This window comes from Copadichromis virginalis, linkage group LG6 (assembly GCF_057382275.1).
Source record: "Copadichromis virginalis isolate Kocher_CV1m ecotype Utaka linkage group LG6, C_Virginalis_male_GT1.1, whole genome shotgun sequence".
In the NCBI taxonomy this organism is placed as follows: Eukaryota; Metazoa; Chordata; class Actinopteri; order Cichliformes; family Cichlidae; genus Copadichromis; species Copadichromis virginalis.
In genome coordinates this window covers 31,085,003-31,108,160 of record NC_140623.1, presented here as the reverse complement: position 1 = coordinate 31,108,160, position 23,158 = coordinate 31,085,003, and the positions used below count along the sequence as shown (strand labels likewise).

Below are 23,158 nucleotides of genomic sequence, written 5' to 3'. Positions count from 1 at the left end.
TTACGTAACCTCTGTCAGTATAAATAAAAATTAGTAGTTTCCTGAGTCATAAGGGTTTTAAGGATCAGTGGAAATTTTTAGCAGCATCTAGCATCCCGTTCTGAAAGGACATGGACTTCTAAGTTTTTTATTTTTCTAAAAGTTACTGGGCGAGCAACTGAATTTTTTAACAACCAGAATTTTTTATTTTATTTTTCTTTATTCACCAAAACAATCCTTCACAGTCCAAAAGCAGTCTTCACAAATGGTTAGTATGTCCAAGAAACTTGGACATATTCAAAATATGGATGTCGAACACAGATTTTTGTCACCACTCTCAGATAGCAATTAGAAGAGTTTCCTGAGTCGTGAGGGTTTTAAGAATCTGTGAATGGAAATAATTAGTCGCTTTGAGTATGCTGTTGTGAAAAGACGTGGCATCCTACCCGTGGTACCCCATAAGCTTTTGTTTTTCCTAACAGTTATATTGGAGCCTTTCTTGAGTAGCTGAAACTGTAACAATCAGGCTTATTGTGAAAGATCTACCATTGTCACATTATCAGAGAGAGTAAGGAAACGTGAAAAGATAGAATGATGGAAACCAAACGAATGAACAAGAATGAACGGCAACAGGCATTCACTTGAGAGAGAGAGGTACAGTTATCTGTAATCTGGAGTTATCCTCATATTAACATGTAAAGCAGGGGATAAAGTAAAAAGATAAAGGAATGAAAACAAATTTAAGGGGTTGTTTGCAGGAGATGGAATAAATGCAAGGGCAGACAGAATAAAAAGCCCCACATTAACCTCTGCAAGAAAATGGGTGGGTTGGCACACAGCACATTTGGATGTTACTGTCATATTAAGAATTCTATCTGTAATTTTTCCTCATTAATAAATCACTATGAAATTAGGGCGAGTGACACATTAAAGCATCGGAAAACTGTCTGTATTTGCAACTTTACCCTTTAGGATCATTGTTGGCTCTTTGAGCCTCTTTTGGAGGTTTCTGTGTACAATTTCTATTTTTCCACTGCCTGTTAACTCACTGGCAGTTTGTATCAGAAGCAACTAAGAACACTGAATTTCAGAAAATTCAAATTAAAAGTATTCAAGCAGTAAGTAGCAAATTGGCAAAAACACAGTATACTTATAGAAAACCCTGCACCAACACAGGGGGAAAACAAACAACGTGGAATAGCAGAGGAAAATGAGTGAATAAACAACAGATTTGATGACAAAGTGAAGTAAATCTTAGTTGAAAGATTCAAACCTGCACATTATCTTGCATATTTTAAGGGTGAGTAACCACAGCTCTGAGAGTGGTACCCAGTCACATAAGCAGACAACAATGAGATGATGAGAGAGCCTGAAAATGAAAGAAATGTTTGAAAATGTCAAGTAGGAGAAAAGCAACAGTACCGAGAGGGGAAGTTAATTCTATCAGCTAGAACTAAAGCCATACATTAGCCTTTCTAGTGGAAGGGTGAGTAAGCAAAGACAAGCTATGAATAGGAATCACAATAATTGTGCAATTGTGTTAGTATATATATGAACGGAGATATGCATTTTAAGCAGGGATGAGTAAGAGAACGATCAAAAGGGTCACCAGTGACTGTTTCACAGATGGCTGTACAAACATTTCTAAAGCACAGCAACTTCCAACTTCTGCTGCCATTGGAAGTAGAATTTGCCAGCAGCAAAATGGCTTCATTACTTTTTGTTTAATATTGTTGTGCAGACACACACTTAACAGATACTTTATTAGGTACTTCTTGCTAATACTAGATTGGTTCCCCCTTTTCCTTCTTAGCCTAGATTCAACAAGGTACTGGAAATATTCCTTAGAGATTTTGGTCCATTGTGGCAAGATAGCATCACACAGTTTTGGCCAATTTGTTGGGTTCACATCTCCCTGTCCACCACATCCCTAAAGCTTCATTGGACTGAGATCTGGTCACTGTAGAAGCCTTTGAGTTAAGAAAAAAAAAAAAACAGGTTGAGATGATTTGAGCTTTGTGACATGATGCATTATTCTGCTCGATGCAGCCATCAGAAGATGGTCAGGAAGCAACAATATTCAGGTAGACTGTGGAGATTAAGTTGTGCTCACTTGGTAGTAAGTGCCCAAAGTGTGCCAAGAAAACACACTTTGGGCAAACCATTAAGCTACCTACAGCATCCCAGAATGTTAATACAAGGCGAGATGAATCCGTGCTTTCATGTTGTTTACGCCAAATTGGAGCAGAAATCAAGTCTCATCAGACTAGACAATGTTTTTCCAGTCTTCTACAGTTTGCAATGGCTCATGCAAAATGTAGAAAGCTGGGAAAACATTGTCTGTATCCTGTTCTTAGCTCATAGGAGTGTTACACAGTCTGTCCTTCTCCCATTCTGTAATCCATCTGTTTCAAAGTTTGATGTGTTGTGCATCCACAAGATGCACTTCTGCATATCTTATGTGGTATTTGGTAAAGTGTGATTATTCAAGTTCCTGTAGCTTTCTTATCAGCTCTGACCATTCTCCTCTGGTCTTTTGCTGCATTTCATTTTTGTGTAGAAAATGGACACTTATTGAATATTTTCTTTTTTGTTTTTGAAGCTGTTCTCTGTAAACCCTAGAGATGGTTGTGTGGGAAAATCCACAAATCAGGAGATACTGAAATACTCTGACCAGCCTGTCTGGCCATGGCTCGTTCAAAGTCACTTAAAAATCTTTTTTCCCCATTCTGATGATTGTTTTATCTTGACCATATCTATATGCCTAGATTTATTGAACTGGTGACATGTGACTGGCAGATTAGATATTTGAGTTAATGAGCACCTGAATAGATGTACCTAATGTTAGGTTTTGTATTGTTGATTGTCGTTTATGCTTAGAAATATCTACTTATATATGCTTAGAGTTTTATAATTCGTTGTAGATTGGTAGAGGTTTGATCCTTGATAGCCTGCAAACTTTGTGTGCATTGGAGAGCACTCTGGGAGCATGGGAGAGGTCGTACCTTCTATGTATATTCATGTAACCTCAATAAAAGAGCAGTGTTACGGGGGAGCGGACGAGAGCAACTGGGGTCAAGTGAAGGAATGGCGTTTGTCCGGTTCTCTCCCGTGCACGAGAAACATGAAGAACTTTGCCTACTTCGTGTCTTGCTTGCTGTGTAATTATATTGTCTTCAACGTTCCAGCGAATAGGTTCAAGCTACAAACCTATCACCTAATATGGCCAGTGCTAGTGCAAGTCTGTTGTTCAGCATGAACATGCACAGCTAATATATTTTTACTTTTCTTTTCTTTTTTACATTTTGCTATACTTTCCACATTGATGAAGGCTGTATATAGTGACATATGAAATACACAAAAATGTGTGATCATTAAAATAACCTTATTTTGTTTAGATCTACTTTCACATTGAGGTGGGAAAAGAAATTTCAAATGCAATCGTTGTTTTCAAAAGGAAACAATATATCAGTGGGGCAACATTTTAATAAATAATGATGAAGAAAGAAAGTGTACTTTATTGGTCCCCGTGGGGAAAATCCCTCTCTGCATTTAACCCATTCACTCAGTGAAGCAGTGGGCAGCCACTGGGCGCCCGGGGAGCAGTGTGTAGGGACGGTACCTTGCTCAGGGGTACCTCAGGGTGGCTGTTCAGGGGAATCGAACCCCCGACCTTCCGATCATGGGGCCACCACTCTACCTACTGAGCTCAGACGGTAGCCAAGACTTGCCTAACCTTTAATATCCATTCAGAGTACACATGAAGCCATAGAAGAAAGAGGAAAGAATACAAAGTGCTGTTATTATGTGAAACAGAACAGAGAAAGTGATTCAGGCATGTGATGCTGGTAGGGGGGGGTCTGGCTGGATGAGGGGGTTGTGTAGACAGAATCTTAGAGAGATGAAGGGATCAAAAAGAAAGCTGGAGAGAAAAAACAAGCAAGATTTCTGGTTAGCTGCTGTCATGAGTCAGACAAGATGCAGCCTAAAAGGGATTATGGGAAGTTTGACAGCAAAGTGTGCCTTAAGACCAGAGTGTAGGAAAAAACACAGGAGCTTAATTGGGAAGACAGACAGCAAGTCATGCAGAGAAAACTCACATTCATTCAACACTCGCACATGCACATGGCACCTTAAAACTCGGCAATAGCTGCCGTTAAAGCATATATTTCTTCATTCATCTCAGAAAGTAACACATTAAGCTGACATTTAGCTGACTTTTCAACAAAAGACACTGACAAGGAATGTGAAATCACTGAGCATGACTTTTCAGAAGACTAAAAATCAACTTTAAAAGTGCAGCACCACAAAATCTACACATACTGATATTCACATAAACCCACGCTCATAAATATATATGGATAATAAAAACAAGAGATTCTTATTTCTGCAAAGAGTATCGTGCTCCCTGTGACTGAAAGAGAGCATTTTCGTTCTCTTTTAGTAGACGGATAAAAACCAAAGACAAATCCTTTCAAATTACTAACACCTTTTTTGGCATTTCTTTCTCTCCTTTTCTTCATTTTACATATTAAACTTGCTGCTGTCTACACCTTTGTCATTAGCTTCTGTCTCTCCTTCTTAACGTTAACAAATTCTTCCAGTCAGAAGGTTCTTCTCCTGCTTTTGACGATCTCCTGCATCTTGTTTTTCACCACTTCTAGTTATCCTTCTATCGCTTCCTTTGACTACTCTCCAAGTTCAGCTGTGGTCATTTCCAGTTGTGTCAGTTTTACTTGTGACACTCTCACTGTCTATTTGTAGACACTGGAGTTATTATCCTCTGCCTTATCAAGGTTCTGACCAACAAATGCTGCTTTGATTAAGCAAAGGAAGGATTTTTGTCCCCCCAAAATCTAACATGTAGTAGAAAATTAAAGAGGAAACAGAGAGTATTCAGGACTATGCTAAATATAAATGTTTTAGAACTTTATATCAAAATAATAAGTTTGCTGTTGCAGTCACTTGGGATTCTGGCAGTGTAACAGAAATCTCCATCTAGACTTTCTGCTTTGTAACACTTCATTTTATCAATGTTAATAATGATGTTTTGTTAATTCTGCTGCTTATGGTTTCACTCTGTCTTATACAGCCCTTGTTTTCTTCCTTAATTCAAGCCCTCTTCCCTCTGTCTTTTCCAGCTATTCACAGTGGCAGAGCAGTGCTAAGATTTGTTAGACATTTTAAACTGTTACATAAGACTGCAGCTCAACCAGACTCTGCATACTGTACAACGTCTAGTGTGTATGCATGATCATGTGTGACATAATCAGTTTGAATATAAACATTTCTGCCATGAGCTAAGAGCAAACTTATGATTGGTCATTTAAGAACAAATATTCAGGAGTTTATGATCAGTATGGATACCTGCTGATTTATTATAGGTTTTATGTTAAAAGCCTCAATGTGATTCTGAAGGTTTTATGGAAAAATATTGGATTTAACAAGTGAATTTTCCCAGTCTATGTATATCATTTCTTTATAATTATCATTTGTGTCATGTTCTATTTCTTTGATTTCCAGACAAAAACTATCCATTTTGCTCAAATAAGTGAAATACACGGAAATACACATCTCAAAAATAATGAGTGAGTTTTTCACAAATGTGCCTTTATACTTGTAACCGTGTATTTTTTATTTTGTTTTTACCTTAGTTATTATGTTCCTAGTTTTGACTTAGATTTTATCAAAAATTCCAGCATCACAGGCTGTTTTGGGGAGCTTTCTGGTTGTTTTTGCCAATACTCAAATTACAGTTGCAATCTGTAAAAACAATATGTGAAACTCTTCACAACATTTTGTTACATGTGCTCAAACAGAAGAACATAAAATAGCACAAAATATGTTTTATTCCTCTCAAAGTCAATATTGGTATAAATAAAGGAGAAAATCTCATTAAAAAAAATAATAATATCAAGATAAAGTAAGTCAATAAGATAAAAATGACACAAAGATGTCATTGTTATTTATTTCCATTTGCTGATGTTTTAGCATATTTATGAAATAATTAAATAAAAGTATCTACTTTTTGAACAATTACAAGTGGTATGAGTCTTTGTGACAAATATGATGATGATGTTCTTTCTCAGTTGTATAGTTTTAAGCTTAAAAGTATTTATTTTTTTATTTTAGAGTGGGGAAATGTTTAACTGAAACTATGCTGTATTAACTTGCTTCAATCTGCCAATCTTTCATTTACACTTACAGTTACTGACATGTTGACAAACAAAAGAAAACACGATTTCACTAACAGTGACAGCGTGAATGGTAAATTGACTGGTTAAATTACTTTCTACTCTAACTGAGCCCTCAAAGTTCTTTTTTACTACAACCCTCATTCACCTAATCACACGTTCATGCAAGCAGGGTTTTTTTTTTGTACCTACAGTAAGGGCTTTGTCTAACATTAGCACATACACTCAGACTCCGATGGATGCATCGGGGACGACTGGCTGCTCCAGTTGGGAGGCAACCTGATCTATTTCCTGAGCCACAGCTGCTCCGATAGAGTGATATGTCTTTTCTCCTATAACTAACTTTGGTAGTGTTACTTTCAGTCAGTAGCTGTTGTAGAATATATTAACAGCCAAATTTCACTAACATGAGCAAATTAGCTTCATTTCACTTGTACTGGGTGGAGTGGAAAGACATGAATTTATAAAAGAAGTTGATTTTAAAAATGACCAGCATTCTACCAAGACCGTGAAAATGGATTCTTGCATGTCTTGTATGCTCCACCAACATTGCACACATGCTTCAGCATAATTAAATTTACAGTAGTAAACACCTGTTGTAAAGGGTTCGGCTAATAAAGAAAATCTGGCCTCGTGAATTATTATTAATAAGAGGTTTATAATTTGCAAGGATGCGCATTTTAATAGTTAAAATGGAGGCATCTGAACTTAACACATTTTGGTATTTTGCAGACTAGGAATAGGATCTAAACAGTACTGGTATCTTAGTGTCTTTTCACACAGAATAATGTCAAGTGTTTAAGTTTGAAATGATGAAATGATACTAAAAAAATGAAGATGGCAAAAAAATGTATGCAGCTGAATCAGCTACATGCACATTTATGTCATTTTATGTTAATTTGAGCCTCTTTGCGAATGTCTGATGATAAACTGCGTTAGAAGTCGAGAGCGTGCTGCCTATATGCAGCAGCAAGTGGGAGATCAAGCGAACACAGTAAGAAGGAATAATCATTCCGAAAGCAGCTCACATCTACACAGATCATGACATGGCAGGCATTAATGATTCAGTGGGAGACAAATGAAAAGGGTGAACAAGGGAGATAGACAGAAAAGATGCCAGGTGGAGGGAAAAGGACAAAGAAAAGAGAAAGGGGGTTGATAGAAAAAGCAGAGTTAAGGAAGGAAAAAGATGAAGAAGAGGGGTGAGAGGCTGATGGGAAATAAAGTGGCAGAGGAAAAGAGGAAGCCTTAGAGACTTTTTTTCTCCCCTTCTCAGCTCCGAGCCATTTTGGTTGGTTCACTTGTGTTATATTTTAGGAAAGCGTGACGAGACAGAATGTGAGAGTAGAGAAAATGCTGTTTGACATTACAGCAGCCTGAACACCAGTTTGGGCATTTAACACCTCATTTTCCAATATTTTCTGTGGCTGCGCCTGTATTTTTTTAGGTATTTAGAACAATTGTGGTGATTTCTCCTGCAAGAGTGTTGAAATCAAATGAATATGGTAGAAGAAACTAACTAAGAACAAGACAGACAGACAGACAGACAGACAGACAGACAGACAGACAGACAGACAGATAGATAGATAGATAGATAGATAGATAGATAGATAGATAGATAGATAGATAGATAGATAGATAGATAGATAGATAGATAGATAGATAGATAGATAGTCCAGCATGTCCAAATTAACACTGTCGGATTTGATTTCAACACTATTAAAGTGTCTATATGGGTCCACACCAGAGAGTGTTAATTTAACTCTTTTTGGAGAGTTGGTACGTTAACTCTGATTTAGTGTTAAACACCAAATCTGTCTGGAGTTGATAATTTAACACTTGGTGTTAAGAGATTATATATTAACTCTCAAAAGAGTATTTTAGTTTAACTACGTAAGAGTTATCTTCTAATTAATTCTAAACAGCGGGAATTTTACTGTTCTGAACTTCTAGAAATTTCTTTTGGAAATAAACATTTACTAAAAAGACGCAATGGTTTTTGAAAAACATTTATTCTGAACTGTGCACCACAATTTCAAAACATTTTCTGAAAGATGTAACAGTGTACATGTTCTCACTTTCATTAGAATTTTGTTTATCAAAAGGTCTGACATAGGTGAGCTGGTAAATGCAAATAACAGCATTCTCATCACTTATTTCTTCAATACAATATGCATGTCCTTCATTCATCCCTTTGTGGAACTTCAACGCACTTCTGCTCTCCCCCATATTCCATCTTCACAAGCATATCCTATGTGGAGATTGAATAAAAATTAGTTGACACTAATTAATGCCACAAATAATCCAGTAATCAATTGCAGCACAGTAAAAAAAAAAAGGAATCCTCTTTGAGCCATTACTTGTGTAAAGTATTTTCCCAAAAGACAAGGACACAGGCAACAGGTAATACTGAACTAAATGTAAAACCTCAACCTTTTTCATTTTTACCTAAACCGTGTGCACAAAACTCTGGAGGGATCTAAATGCTAACGTAGAACCCAGTCAGGACGTCTGCTACTGCTGTTTGCTCGTTTTTATTTTTATTTTTATGGGAAATCGTTTTCAGGCTTCAAGTAGCACCATTATACACACATTCTAGACATTGTTTTAGGTGTATTTGACCAAAGGTTTGACTGAAAATTCACATGCAAGCTTTTTTTCAAGGCTGTGGTATTTGCCTGCAAACAATACCTTTCAGCTAGCTAAAACAGAATATTATGCTATCAGCGAGCAACATGGCTAATGCCTTTCACACAGCTTTGTCTCAACTCCAAAGAGCCACAGAAGTAAAAGCTAATAACAATTGAAACAATCTTTGAAAAAATGACTTACCAAGCATGGCAAACAACTCAAATATGTAGAGCAAAATGTTCTGAAACGGCTTCACTTCAGCTTCGATTGGAGCCTATGGTGCTGGGGGCGGAGTCTGTGAATTTACTCTATTGGTGTCATAGCCCCTCTAGGAGTTCAGAGTTAAGAGGTCAAGAGTTAATGTTTCCATTGTAACACCTCCAGATTTGAAATAGAAACACTCATTTTAACACTCGATTTTAACTACTATCATTTTACTCCTCAGAGTTACATTAAAAGAATGTGACTCTACTTAGAGTAAAATTAACTCTACTTTTGCAAGAAGACTATTAACACCAAAACATTTAACACTTTTGAATTTGCTGTGTAGATAGATAGATAGATAGATAGATAGTAGGGGTGCAATGATACTCGTATCGATATTGAACCGTTCGATACAGTGCTTTCGGTTCAGTACGCATATGTATTGAACAATACAAAATTTTTTATTTATTTGATCAACTTTTCTTCTGACGATGCTGTCTGTGTTGAGCGCTCAGTGGATCTGCGTTCGACTACTGTGCCTAGGCAGCACTGTCAAGCGCAGATCCACTGAGCGCAGCGTAACCTAGCAAGACAGAAGCTAAGCTTATTGCAACATAGCAAACTGAACCTCCCCTACCCTCATTCAGATCTGGCCTTTGGAGCTATTTTGGTCTTCATGTGAAGTATGACCCTGAAGGTAAGCGCGCCATGGACAAAAGTAAAGCAGTATGTCGGATGTGCCACGCAATGCTCAATTACATGGGTGGGAACTACTGCGTTAGCACAGTTTGCTCGTTAACGTGTTGACGCCGTCTAGCCCCACGCACGGGGCGATCCGCGGTAGCTTGTTAAAGGAGATTTGCCGCGTTATGGCATTAACGTCATTTCAACGAGATTAACGCTGACAGCACTAGTGGGAACACAACGAATATGACTGCACATTTACGCCAACATCATCCTAGTGCAAAGACAAGTGGAAGCAGACAAAAACAGCCAACACGCATGCTACAAACTTTACCAGAGTCATTTAGACAGCCGTTAGCACATGATTCTCCCTATGGGGACCTGATATGTTTAATATGCTGCTGAGAATATAGCCCAGAAAAAGCATATAGTATAGCTTTTATTTTGGAAAGAGCCATGTCTCTGTAATAAACTCTCTTTTCCAAAGATGAGTGATTTCTCCATCAGATAGATTTCCCTTTGTTGTTTCAGCAACATTAAATTTAAAAACTGTACGTTTGAGTTAAAATATATATTTATAATTTTAATAAATGACAAATTAAAAAAGCATGAACATTTTTTTGTATCGAAAAAATATCGAACCGTGACACCAAAGTATCGAACCGAACCATCGTTGCACCCCTAATAGATAGATAGATAGATAGATAGATAGATAGATAATCTCTGAATCTAATTTAGCATCAAATGTAGGCTGAAAATAATATACTGAAAACGGCTGAGCCACACTGGCATACAGACAAGGTGGCAAGGGCCTGCTGCCAACCCTGTCAACCCGATTACACACATACTACACTCACACACATAGACACAGACAAACACACAAACTTGTGATGTTTACTTAGTCCACAGGGCACACACATAGACACAAATACACAGCCTGGCACAGCATCAAGGTGGCATGGCAAGGCAGTGCTAGTGGCCTTGTCAACTCTCGTAACTTCCCATAGGAAACACAGAGGCATTTAGTCCTGAAAGTGTACATCATTTGTAAGAAGTTGAAAAGAAAGAAAGACAAAGTGAATTTTGGAGGTAAGAAGAACATACAGAGTCAGCAGAAGTAAAACTGGAAGAGAAGACAGACGTAAGACATTTTAAAAATAGAGAAGAGACATAACTCAAGAAAAACAGTAATACGAAAAAGAGCATACAAGAAAAAAAAAGACAGCAAAAATATTGTTGGCCAAGCAGCATAGCAACAGATGGACAAACTAAGGAAATCAGAGAGGGAGAAAGACTGAAAAGAGACTGGTGGAGTGAACAACACAGACAAGTAGAATGAGGGAGAAAGGTGGAGTAAAAAGACCATCTGCTGTTATTGGGACACTCCAGGCAATTTTGTATGATGCTGTGTGCGTCTGTGGATGGGTAACTCAGTGTCTCACTGTCACTGCATGTGTACATGTGGGTAACAATTGTGTGTTAGTTTTTGTCTGGCAGTGTTTTAACAAGAGACTCATCTAAAATACACATAAAGGTTCAACGCATTAATGTGCATGTTTGCAACAGACTACAAATGCAGACTGACAAATGACTCGTTTCTTTTTTTGATCTTTATCATGACACTATGCCTAACTACTCTGTCTTCATTTGTTAATTCTGACTGCTCTGTAACCTTTTAGAATTTTACTGAAGCTTTTAAATGACCAGCTTTCCAAAACCTTATAAAGAATGATTTTACACGTTAATCTTAACACTTATCAGGTTATGTCACTATAATAAATCCTTTTATAAAACTGGTATGTACAAATTCTTTCAATAAAAAAAAACATGCTTCTTTTTTTTATTACATGAAAGGTTCTTCATTTGTAAATTTTAAATTTCTGAATTAATTATTGCATATTTATTTGTTAAGTGTAACCAATGACACACAATCTTATTAGCTTTGCACTACAACACAGAAACCGAGTACTGTCCTCAAGGCACAAACAGATTTTAGGTTTCTGTTAATGGCAGATGGTTGAACAAGTGGATGACGGATGGCAAAATCATTTCCAATATGTGCAGCCTCTTAAATAAAGCCAAAGATAAAAGCAAATACACATCAGTGCTGGAGACAAGCCTGGGACAAGCTACAGTGTTTACTGAACCATTTGCACAAATCATAGTGTTAACAGGAGATTAAAGTAAGTTTGACTTTAACTGTGTGGTTCCAATTACACACAAAGGTGTACATGTCACTGACACATTATTTGTTACCAGTGTACTTTTATTTCCACAATTATTTTCTATTTGGAATGATTGTACACTATACAACTTTACTGACAAGTTTTGATGTGTATTTGGGATTATTGTCCTTTTGGAATTATGTCCAAGTTTCAACCATCATGCTGCTGATCTGAGGTCAAGCTGAAGACTTTGGAAGACTTCCTTCTTCATTATTCTATCCACAAATATTGCAGTGATTTTGCTTTAGTTCGCTTTAGTTTATTTTTAGTTGCGTATGTACTTTTTCATAATTATCTGAACCGCATGTAAATTTGTACGTTTGCTCACTTACAAAGAGATGAACAAGGGGGAGACTGAGACAGTAAATACTGCAATTTCTTCATGTAATCAGGAAGTCTTCTACAGTACACAGACGTTAGTCAGGGTTCTGTGCTGGGAACATTTCTATTTACATTATACATGCTTCCCTTAGGCAATATGGCAACGCATGTACATGCAGTGGCTCAGCACTCCAGTGATAGTGGGGTCATTTATGCTAAGGCAATATTAGGTCGGTATTCTGACTTTGCACCATAATTTCATTGTACAGTCTTGTCCAATGACAATAAAGTATATTATTTTATCTTATCTTATTACAAGGCACTACATACATTTTACTGTCACGTAGACCAGCTTTATCTCCATGAAGACAGATAATAAACACCAATTATTCAAACTATAGTTATATATTACAGACATAAAGGTCTGGATTAAGGCTTCAATTTTTTCCTTCTTCTTATAAATTGAGACAAAACTGAGGTTATTGAACTCAGCCCTAAAGATGTTAGAAACACAATGTATAACCAGATGCTTACTCTAGATGGCATTACCCTCGCATCCAGTAACACTGTGGCGAATCTCAGAGTTATTTTTGACCAGAATATGTCCAGAATGCTGCAGCAAGAGTACTGACTGGGTGTAGAAAGAGAGACTATATTTCTTCCATATTAGCTTCTCTTAACTGGCTGTAAAATTAAATATAAACTAATTAAATTAAAAAAATATTTTCCTCACATACAGGGTTTTGTGTAATCATGACACATCATATATTCAACTCCCAATTTGGTTTGGGGAGAGTCAAATATCCTCTCTATTTTTAAGATTAGGATTACCGTTCTATTTGATTAAACTTATATTCACGGCTTGATCAGGTGACACTGAACCAACACTTATGGGGCCATTAAGCTAACCGGGTTGCCTGTGTCTTGTGGCACATTGGCTGGTTGTGCACCTCCTGATTTTTGTAACCTGGCACATACCGCCACAGCAATCACAGCTGGATTGAAAACATGTGTATACAATCGTGTTGGTTTTTACCACCATTTCAATGATATTCAGTACAGAAACCCAGAGACATACAGATAAAAACTTTTATGGAAAAAACTTTGCAAAAAAACACTTGACAAAGTCTTGACTTCCGGTTTTGACTTCTCCGACAATAGCAGCACTTATGTGGCCTTATTCTCTGAGTGGCAACACCTATTATTCGGCAGAATACTGCAGTTGCTTCTTGTGCTGATAACGGAGGTTATGAAAACAAGTGACTGTGAGACAAGGTTGAGGCGGTGAGTGAAGTGACCATTCTGGCAGGTATACTGGCGCCTTTAATTACACTGCAGTAGGTCTAGACTGCTGCAGGCTTCCCATGATGCACTGATCATTTCTTCTTCACTGACTTCTTTTTCACTCTCCATGTGTTTATATACAACGATTGCATTTACTCATTAATCATTCATTTTAAACTTTCTATTATGTGTATCTTTTGTCATTTTTCCCTCTGCTCTCTTGTCTTTTCCTTCAGCCACAACTGGCCACGGCAGATGACTATGCCTCCTGAAGCCTGGTTCTGCAGGAGTTTTCTTCCTATTAAAAGGGAGTTTTTTATTCCCACTTTTGCCAAGCACTTGCTCATAGGAGGCTGTCTGATTGGTGGGGTTTATCCTGTAATATTGTAGGGTCTCCACATGTCAATAAACAGCAACTATACAACAATGCACAACTATTGCAATGAATTAAATGAAGTCTTTGAAAATACTACTTAAAGAGGAAAACATAAAAAAGACAAAACACTTGAGCTGTAACTAGGGCTGCCACAAACGATTATTTTGATAGTTGACTAATCACCGATTATTTTTGCAATTAGTCAACTAATCAGATCATGCATCCATTGGACGTAAAACGTTCGGCTTATTGCACCAGCATGCATCTGCTCTTATATAACTATCATTAGCTTACAGCTTGAAGTGTTTAAGGTATGTGCTAACTAAAAATAAAGACAAGATGATAGTTTATTGAATTTTAATGAAATTTGCAGATTGTTTCGGTGGAGTTTAATAAACTCAGCCCTCTGCTTCTTGCTATCTAAAATAAAACGGGACACCGGAGTAAATTCTCGAGCATCTCACACTTCTGATAATCAGTTGTCTGCTTGACGTTTATTCAGCGGTGTAATAACCATAACTTTAATCTCAGCCAAACCAATATACTCAGGAACAAATAAAATACTGAAAAAAGCCAAACAATAAAATTTTTAAGTTATCTAAGTGACTTATATATCATGTTTAACCTGAGTAGCGAAAGACGGCGGTGGGTTTGAAAACGATTTGCCGGGAGTCCGGTGTTCTCACCTTGAACCCCGGCTAGCTATCGAGCTGGTGGGTAACCACTGCATTTTCTCCGAAAATGAAATTTACACAGTCACATTCTCGCCTGAAAATATGTTAAACGTTTATTTTGTGACCCAGAAAGAAAAATAAGAGTAATATTAAAACTAGCTGCCGCCATTGTTGGAAACTGAGCAGGGTTGCGCTATGAATTCTGGGATAGTTTGGGCCACAAAGTATACACCCGACCCATCCTTCAAATCTGGGGAAATGAAGGGCGCATTTGTCGGCCACATTTGTCGGAGTCTTCGAATTTGGACAGTCTTCGTCGTGCTGCTGTAATGTAATCAGCCTACAAATGCGGGCACAGGAGGATACGGTTCCTGAATTTGGACACAGCTACGATACCGGACACTGCTTCTTCTTCTTTGAGGTTTAATGGCAGCTGGCATCCTTGTACATGCAGTGCTGCCATCTTCTGTTTCAGTCCGTTATTACACTCTTTAATCCTACTACTTATTCCTGCGTCTTTTGGGATCTTACAAAGCTTCAAACGACGCGTCGACTATTAAATTAGTCGTCAACGATTTTGATAGTCGACGTAATCTTGATTAATCGTGGCAGCCCTAGTTGTAACACAGTCAAATCAATCCAATTTCCCCCTAAAAATGAATATTCAAATTACAATCTAGCCTATAGTTTTTATTATTATAGGAGCAACCTTAATTTATTTCTATAACTATGTATGGATGACAGTCTTTTACTCCAATTTGTACATGCTGCCTGTGGCCAGATAAAAATATCAACAAGTATAGGTGAGATATTATCTTGACAATAGTAATCAAGTCTTTGCCAACAACATTTGCCCACTCCTCATACATGCACAAATAGTCAGTCACAGAGATGTTTTACCTGACTCACATCTTATCTGTCTGTTTTTACTGTTACTCATACTGTCATCCACACGCTCACTCTGGCCCTTCTCTTCATCACTCTGTAAGCCTTTTAACCCACTCATGTGCCCGTTTATACAGAAATATAACAGAGCTCAGGCTGGCATACAATAAGCACACACACATTTTTCAAAACTGTACATCAGTATGCCAGTGATAAGGAGGCATGGCATGATGTTAAAACATTCTGATCCACAATTTTATGGTAACACCTCTGCATCATTTACAGGATTTTTTTTTTTACATATCATTGACTTGGTTACCACTCTTTTAAATAAATATGCAGCCTCACAGTCAGAAACTAACATATAAAGCATAAGTCAGTACACTCCCATACATCCTGGTGCATACATAAACACAACACTTGCATACAGAAAAACCTGAGAAAAAGTTTCTGGGATGGTTAAGAAAACCTAAGGTAACTGAAAAGAGGTTGCTTAAAGTTCCAGTGATTCTATTATTACTGTGGTTAATTGCCAATAGCTTTCTTCTGAAGGTAAATTAAATTTTAATTAAGGGATTAATTAAGGCATTTAAAATAGCTACAACTTGATGGCTATCCATTGAGTTCAATGTTGATATCTACTGTTTCTTTTTAAGGGGCATTATTCACTTTTTGACATTCTAGAACTCTACATTGGGAGATTTTGACATAGTAGTAATAGTGTTAGTCCTAAACACATCCTATGTTCAAAACTTTCTAGTAATATCCATCTTAAGTCAGTTTACCTATGGGTATATTGTGTTTATCAAAAAACAGATAAATAAAATCTGTCTGATTCAATAATTCAGAGGTAACAAGTGAAAATATAATTGCACGGCCACGCTGTGCTAATTATATATTTTAAAAAATAAATGTAGAGGTAGGAATTGCAATTAATATAAATCTCAAAGTATTCACAACATTCCTGAACAGAAATAGGCCTCTGCACCTGGGGTGAGGGTGTGGCCATGAAAACAATGTGACATGCCATTGGATGTTGGGACACATAATAACATGACGCTAAGCATCGGCCAGTGAATGTGAACTAACAACCACAAGGTCGCGGGTATGGCAGCACTGTAGGAAAAAATCCTAATATAAAAGTATTTTACTGTGCATTTTACAGTTTTGTTCTGTTCTTCTAGAATATCATTAAAGTTACGTAAATAGATTGTGATTTCACATTTCAAATGTAAATTAACGTTAAATCACTGTAATGTAATAAAACATAATTTTCATGATTATTAAATGTATCTGTCTGTACATATGCATATTTAGATTGTTAAAATACATTCACAAATGTATCATGATTTCACAAATATCTGTCCGTTATTTGAAAGATTGAACTGTTGAATTCAAATGTAATGCTATGGAAAAGTATATAAACATGATTCCTATAAGCTTGTGTTACATCACATAAGTATTATTATCATTGCTATTTGCTATTTAAACACACTCCATCAAGGCTTTGAATGTGATGTCACATCATGCCAAAACGCACCACTTACATGGTCACCACCAACAGACTCCCTGTGGCACAGAACCCCTCCCCAATAAACAAAAGTTGGGGCGATCGTGGCTCAAGAGTTGGCAGTTCGCCTTGTAATCAGAAGGTTGCCGGTTCGATCCCCGGCTCGGACACTCTCGTTATTGTGTCCATGGTCAAGACTCATCACTTACTGGTAATGGCCAGAGGGGCCGATGGTGCGATATGGCAGCCTCGCCTCTGTCAGTCTGTCCCAGGGCATGCAATCAATTATTATGTAAACCAACTGTTAACTGTATATTTCTGTACATTTACATATTACATATTATGTGCCACATTCATTGACCTTGTTTATAGGTAATTTCATTGTTTGATCACGTTAAAATGATTTTTAATTTAATGTTTAAAATCACTTGAAAAGGCAAGATCCCATGTAAAATTAGAGCAAAAAACTGTATTGTCATTACTGGAAATAATCGTATTTTTATGAGGAAGTTATTTTCTGTTATTTTACAGTAGTTATTTTACAGCTGCCGGAATATTACCGTTTTTTTAAGATGTTTTTTGTAACAGTGTAGTTGTAGAGACACAGACTTTACCCCTTGTATTTTCTGCTTGTCTGCACACACAGAGCCTTCTTTTTAATTTTAAAGTTTCACACAGACACACGCATACAGAGAGACATAAACAACACACACAACTGCACCTAACTACCCGAATGCACAAACAAATAAAGCCACCGTCTGTTTGCCATACACACAAAGAGCTTACCTTCCATTCATATGCAGACAGAAGCCTTCTCCATCATCCCCCACTGTTATTTTCAAGTAAGTTTACAGTGCTCATAAACAGGTTTTATGTAGTCAATATGGCTGACTGTCTGGTACACGGTGTCCTCTACTCACAAGGCCTGACTGTCAATATAACAGTAAAAATCTCTGTAAACACCCTCTCTTCATACCACGCTGAATCAAATTTAACTGCCAAGTTAGTTGTTTTCGTCTAAGGTGTTTCATATCCATTTTCGAAAAGGTTAAAGAAACAAATCCATATTTAGCTGTAGGCAGTTTTGTTAAGCATAAAATCTGTATGTGTATATTTCTATTACCGGTCATCACATTTTACAAGGAAACTCAAACTTTGAGCTACACGTTTGTCTATTACTCTTAACCCAGGCATCACAGTGCATTTTATATGTTGTCTTTGTGGGTACTTATATACTGTGAACAGCCAGGTGTTTCATGAATGGCTTTCTGTGACATACCCTTTTTCTGGAGTGGATCACTGATCCTCATTTGGACAGGTGCAAGTGCTTATTCTAAAAAACTGAGATAGTGAATTTCTGATTTGAGCATGAACATGAGCAATACCTCTTTTGCCTGATATCTGACAAAACTGTCACAATCAGTTTGTGGCATTAAAGCCATTTTTCTAAGTGATCAATAAAGATCAATTAACCTTGCCAATATATGCATTGAACAGAGGGAAGTATTAACTTAATGTAGTATCAGGCAAAATTTTATATGCCTGTAAATACATTTACCATGCAGTTATTAGTCTTACTATTATTCCCTGTTGCCCATTACTTTTTCTTCTTGTTATTACTCCACTTTGACTGAAGCACTAAGCTTGACATTAGCTTCACAACAGTTGATTCTCAAAGTTTACTTCAGTGCTATTACTTTTTCATTTCAGAAATTTATTTAATGCTGCGATACCAGATGAATCACTCATCTTGAAGGAGTAGAAAGATTCAAAGTTCTGGACCCAGGAAAGCTATAATTTTCATTGTAATAAATGACCATGTATTGTGGCTAATGTGTTTTCTCATCAATGGAGCTTTGTGGCACAAAGGACTAAATTATATCACATCATAGATTCAGAAGCAACACTAATTAGTAATGTTACTTTGGGCTTTGATCTTTTCAAGGAATCTGTCGACCAAAGGAAAATGCAACAAATCAACAGCCTTACCCTTTAATGCACTCACTTTATCCTTCTTCTGCCTGACCAAATCTTTTCTTTTCTTTTTTTTCAGAAAGCCCTGAATAGGAACTTTTAACATATAATTGCCTCAGCTGCCCTGTCCAAGAAAAGATTCAGACCAAGGCCTACACAAACAGACACACAAACACGCATAGCTTCTTCTGCTGGTCTTTGAGTGGTCCCTAAGGAGAATCTACTGTTAGTAGATAATTGGTTTCCAGCCATCACAATACAGCCGTTCCTCCCTCCTATTTCTTTCTCTAAAGCAGTCTTAGCCTCCCTAGGTCTCTCCTTTTTACATTGCTGGTGCAGCATTTTGCAGTGATACTCAACTACGGACATAAAACATTCTCATCTTTTGTCAGATGTAATACTACAAGTCTACAAGTTATTTAGTTCCACACTTTTATTTAACAGTATTTAGCTGTTTTGTCATTAATGCTCAATTAAAATTAATGTTAAAGCAGAATCAGAATCAGAATCAGAATACTTTATTGATCCCTGGGGGAAATTATTTTTTGTTACAGTGCTCCATTTTAAACCAACATTAAGACAAGACAGACAATACGCTAACTAAGAATAGTACAATATATACATATATATACATACATACATACATAAGTCACTTATAAATAAATATTTGGAAAAGAAACATGTGTAGTTGTAGCAGCAAACAGTGTGTTAAGAATGACTTGCAGAAAGCATTTAGGGCCTTGACAGTCCATCTGTTCTGCCTCTGTAGCCCTGGCCCACTTTCTGTAAATGTGTGGAGGGAAGTTCATATATACTGTTACTTTTTTTTCTACTAATTTGACCAGGAACTGATCATATACAGTATATGACAAACCCATGCTATTCTAAAACGCAGTGATTACAGACTCGGCTATCTGAATTCACGCACACATGGACTTCCTCAGTGGCACCATCAATTTTCTACTCACCTGCTACAGCAGACAAAAATTTCTAACTCTAAATATGGCATTTAGTTTTCAGCATCCCATATGGGCCAGTTACTATGACAACCCCTGCATTCATGTCCAAGCAGCCTAATATTTACTCAGTAGATACATTTTTGCGGACTGTCTCTGAGGTAGGTGATGATACCCACCAGGTGTTTTCTATATAACAGACTCAATCTATAATACATGAAGTAAATACAGCCTTGCAGAATTCAGGTCATGTGAATGCACTCAGCTTAACTTTTTTTTTTCAGGTTTTCTTACTCTTACATAGTGGTAAATATGAAGATGAGAAAATTATAACCATCAGTTATCCTAAAGGATCAAGTTCAGTGTGAACATGCAACCAACTAAACTTGGCATCCCCTTCAACTGTTTTAAGCCCACCATAAAACCAAGACTGCCAGACTTATCTTTATATTTTTTCCATGCTGTAGTGCCATTTTTTGGAGCAATTCAAGTTGCTATACAGCAATATAACTGTTATATCCAAAATTCTAACAATATATATGCATTAAGTCCATAGTAACTACATAAATTGCAGAAAAGTGCAATGAACTACAAAGAAATTGTTATAAATAATCAAGGTTTAATTAAAACGCATTGTGGCTACATTAAAATTGCTAAGTAGTTCATATTTTGTCATAGCTACAATGCGCAAGTGAGTACATCCAATACCTTGAAAGTAGGACATGCCTTATATTAAATTTGCTTCGAAAAATGTTGCAGTCAGACATGAGAAATTAGAAATGGTGTTGCTATTTTTAGGGATAGCTGTAGCTCAGGAAGCAGAGCAGGTCATCTGTTAATTGGAAGGTCAGTGGTTTGGTCCTGATGAAGCACCCTTGAGCAGGATACTAAACTCCAAATTGCCGATTTAGCCAATCTGTGATGGAAAGTGCTCAAAGGTACAGAATAAAACGCTGAACAAATTTTGTTGAACAAATTTGTCGACCATGACCTCTTCTCTATTCAGCCTTTTTGACTCTATAATGATGCCACCCAGCATGATTTTATCTGTTATCTTAGAAAAGAAAACATCAAAATGATTCTCTACTGTTTTCTGTTTCTTTCTTGCTTTTCACTTTAAAAAAAAAATACAATAAACCAAAAATGTTCGTGTCTTCAGATTTTGGAATTCAAATATATTTACTTAACAGCATAACAGTAAACCTACACACCTTTAGAGCAGAAGAGCATATGTGATTATTTCTGGTCCCACCCTGTCTATTCTAGGCAGGTCTTTGGAAACAGCCAGACACTGCTGTGTGGATATAACTGTGTTTGAGAAAAAAAAATAAGATGGGGGTTAGAACTGATGGAAGAAGAAGAAGGAAGGAAAGAGAGAGCAGAAGATGGAGGGGGAGACATGGAGTGAGAACAACAGTGATAGATTTGCTCTCTTGAGTGAGAGAGAGAAGGGGCAAGTAAGGCTAGGGATGAGTATAAAGTCATTAAGAAGCAGCTATAGCAAGAGGCTACTGGTCAATAGGTCAACACTTACCTGCAAGTGTCAAGCATTAAGCCGGCACCATCTGCACCTTTAGGGGTAATTTTTTGTGTGTCTAGGTGTGTGAGTGTAAGTGAGTGTGTAAAATGAGCAAAAGAGCTTTTTATGATATTTAGCTAACGGAGAGCAACAGTTAAAAGACACAAACACATATTTAAACACCTTCATGGTCAAACAAAGGATAGTGATGAGGATGGAGTAGCAATGGTGAAACATTAAAAATGGAAAAGACCATGGATTGGAAAACAGCAAGAAAAAAATTTATGAGACAGGTTTAAAATCATTTGACAGTGAGGAAAAATTATGTAGCCAGTGACAAGAGAGGCAGCGATGGAAATCACAAAGATAGAGACCATAACAGAGGAAGAGTGAGATGTAAAGACAAAGGAGCAGGAGGGTGCAGGAGAAGAGTATCCGGGAAAGAGAGAAAGAAACAATTTGATGCTTTTAGAGCTTGCATTTACGCACATGACAACTATCGATTTTCCATAGACTCTAATGGACATTATGGGTTCTATACATTCTTAAAAAGCTGTTAAACAATTTCCTAGTTGACTGCACACATATATACACAAAAATATTAAATGCACTCACTAGCATAAGGAAAGAAAATCTTATAATAATATAATAGTAAGCTTTGGCATTGGTATTGTTTGCTATAATGCGCATTTGTACTATTGAAACCTTATATTTGCAGACATTTTGCTGCATTACTGCATCTGTTGTTAATTTGGTAACACAAACTTGGGGTCAGTGTTAAAAAACTAAATTTTTGGTAATTCTGTATTTTATGTTTCAATTTACTATAGATTGCAAACTTTGTCAACTATTTTTTAAGAAAATCTTTGCTTTTTTCCCCTCATACTGATACACACCAACACACCATTTCTGCTCTTTGTGTTCCTGCAACATTTGACTCTATCTCAGTCTCTCTCTCTCTCTTATACACGCAAACACACACATATACACGCATGCATTGACACACAGCCACAAAAACACTTCCATTCTGGTCTTGTCAAGTGTAATAGAAGACACTGGAGAAAGACAACAGGATAATAGGATTATTATTCTCCTCTAATCTCAATGAGTCAGCACCAAGCAGTTTGTGTGTGAGTATTGGTCCTGACTATGTACGTGTATATTATGGTCTGTGTATGTTTGCATTCAGTTTTTCACTTTAAAAAATTATGAACAATTGACAGAAAATAAATACACAATTACTTAATTAAATAACGAGTGTTGCCACAATACTGGAATTATTCATCACCAAAGCTACATGTAAAATTCTTATATTCAAAGAAGCTAAAGCTCATAACTGACCTGATAGTCACGTTTTCTAAACCTGAATGTTATATTTAATAATAATTTATGGCTTGCTGTAGATTAGAGGTTACCGTTTTTGCCAACTGTTGACAACCAGTTAAAATATCTTAGCAATAGGAGATTTTCATTTGCAACCAAAGTAGTGACCATGAGAGTAAAAGTGCTGTTGATTCTGCTTCCTGCCTCCAAGCAGGACCAAATGTGATTACATGGAACACACATGAGTTATTATCTATTAATTATTTCACATTGACTATTCAAAGCCATCATAACTGCTTTGGTGTCTCACTTTATGCTTTCTAGCTAAAAAAAAAAAAGTGTCCACTCCAGTTGTTTAGCTAGCTGTCCACATATAACACTATTTTCTCTCATTCTTTATTTGCAATCTTCTTGTTGAT

The 23,158-nt window shown here is 36.9% G+C and overlaps 1 protein-coding gene and 1 long non-coding RNA gene across 2 annotated transcripts in view; both read right to left on the bottom strand.

Moving 5' to 3' along the window:
- Positions 1-23,158, bottom strand: part of LOC146708102 (zeta-sarcoglycan-like) — a 379,840-nt gene that overhangs the window by 251,771 nt on the left and 104,911 nt on the right. The window lies entirely within an intron of this gene.
- LOC146708103 (uncharacterized) lies at positions 8,167-9,194 on the bottom strand. Its single transcript, XR_014921101.1, has 2 exons — positions 9,006-9,194; positions 8,167-8,424 (listed from the first exon to the last, which is right to left on the bottom strand). It is a non-coding gene; the product is annotated as an uncharacterized LOC146708103 (long non-coding RNA).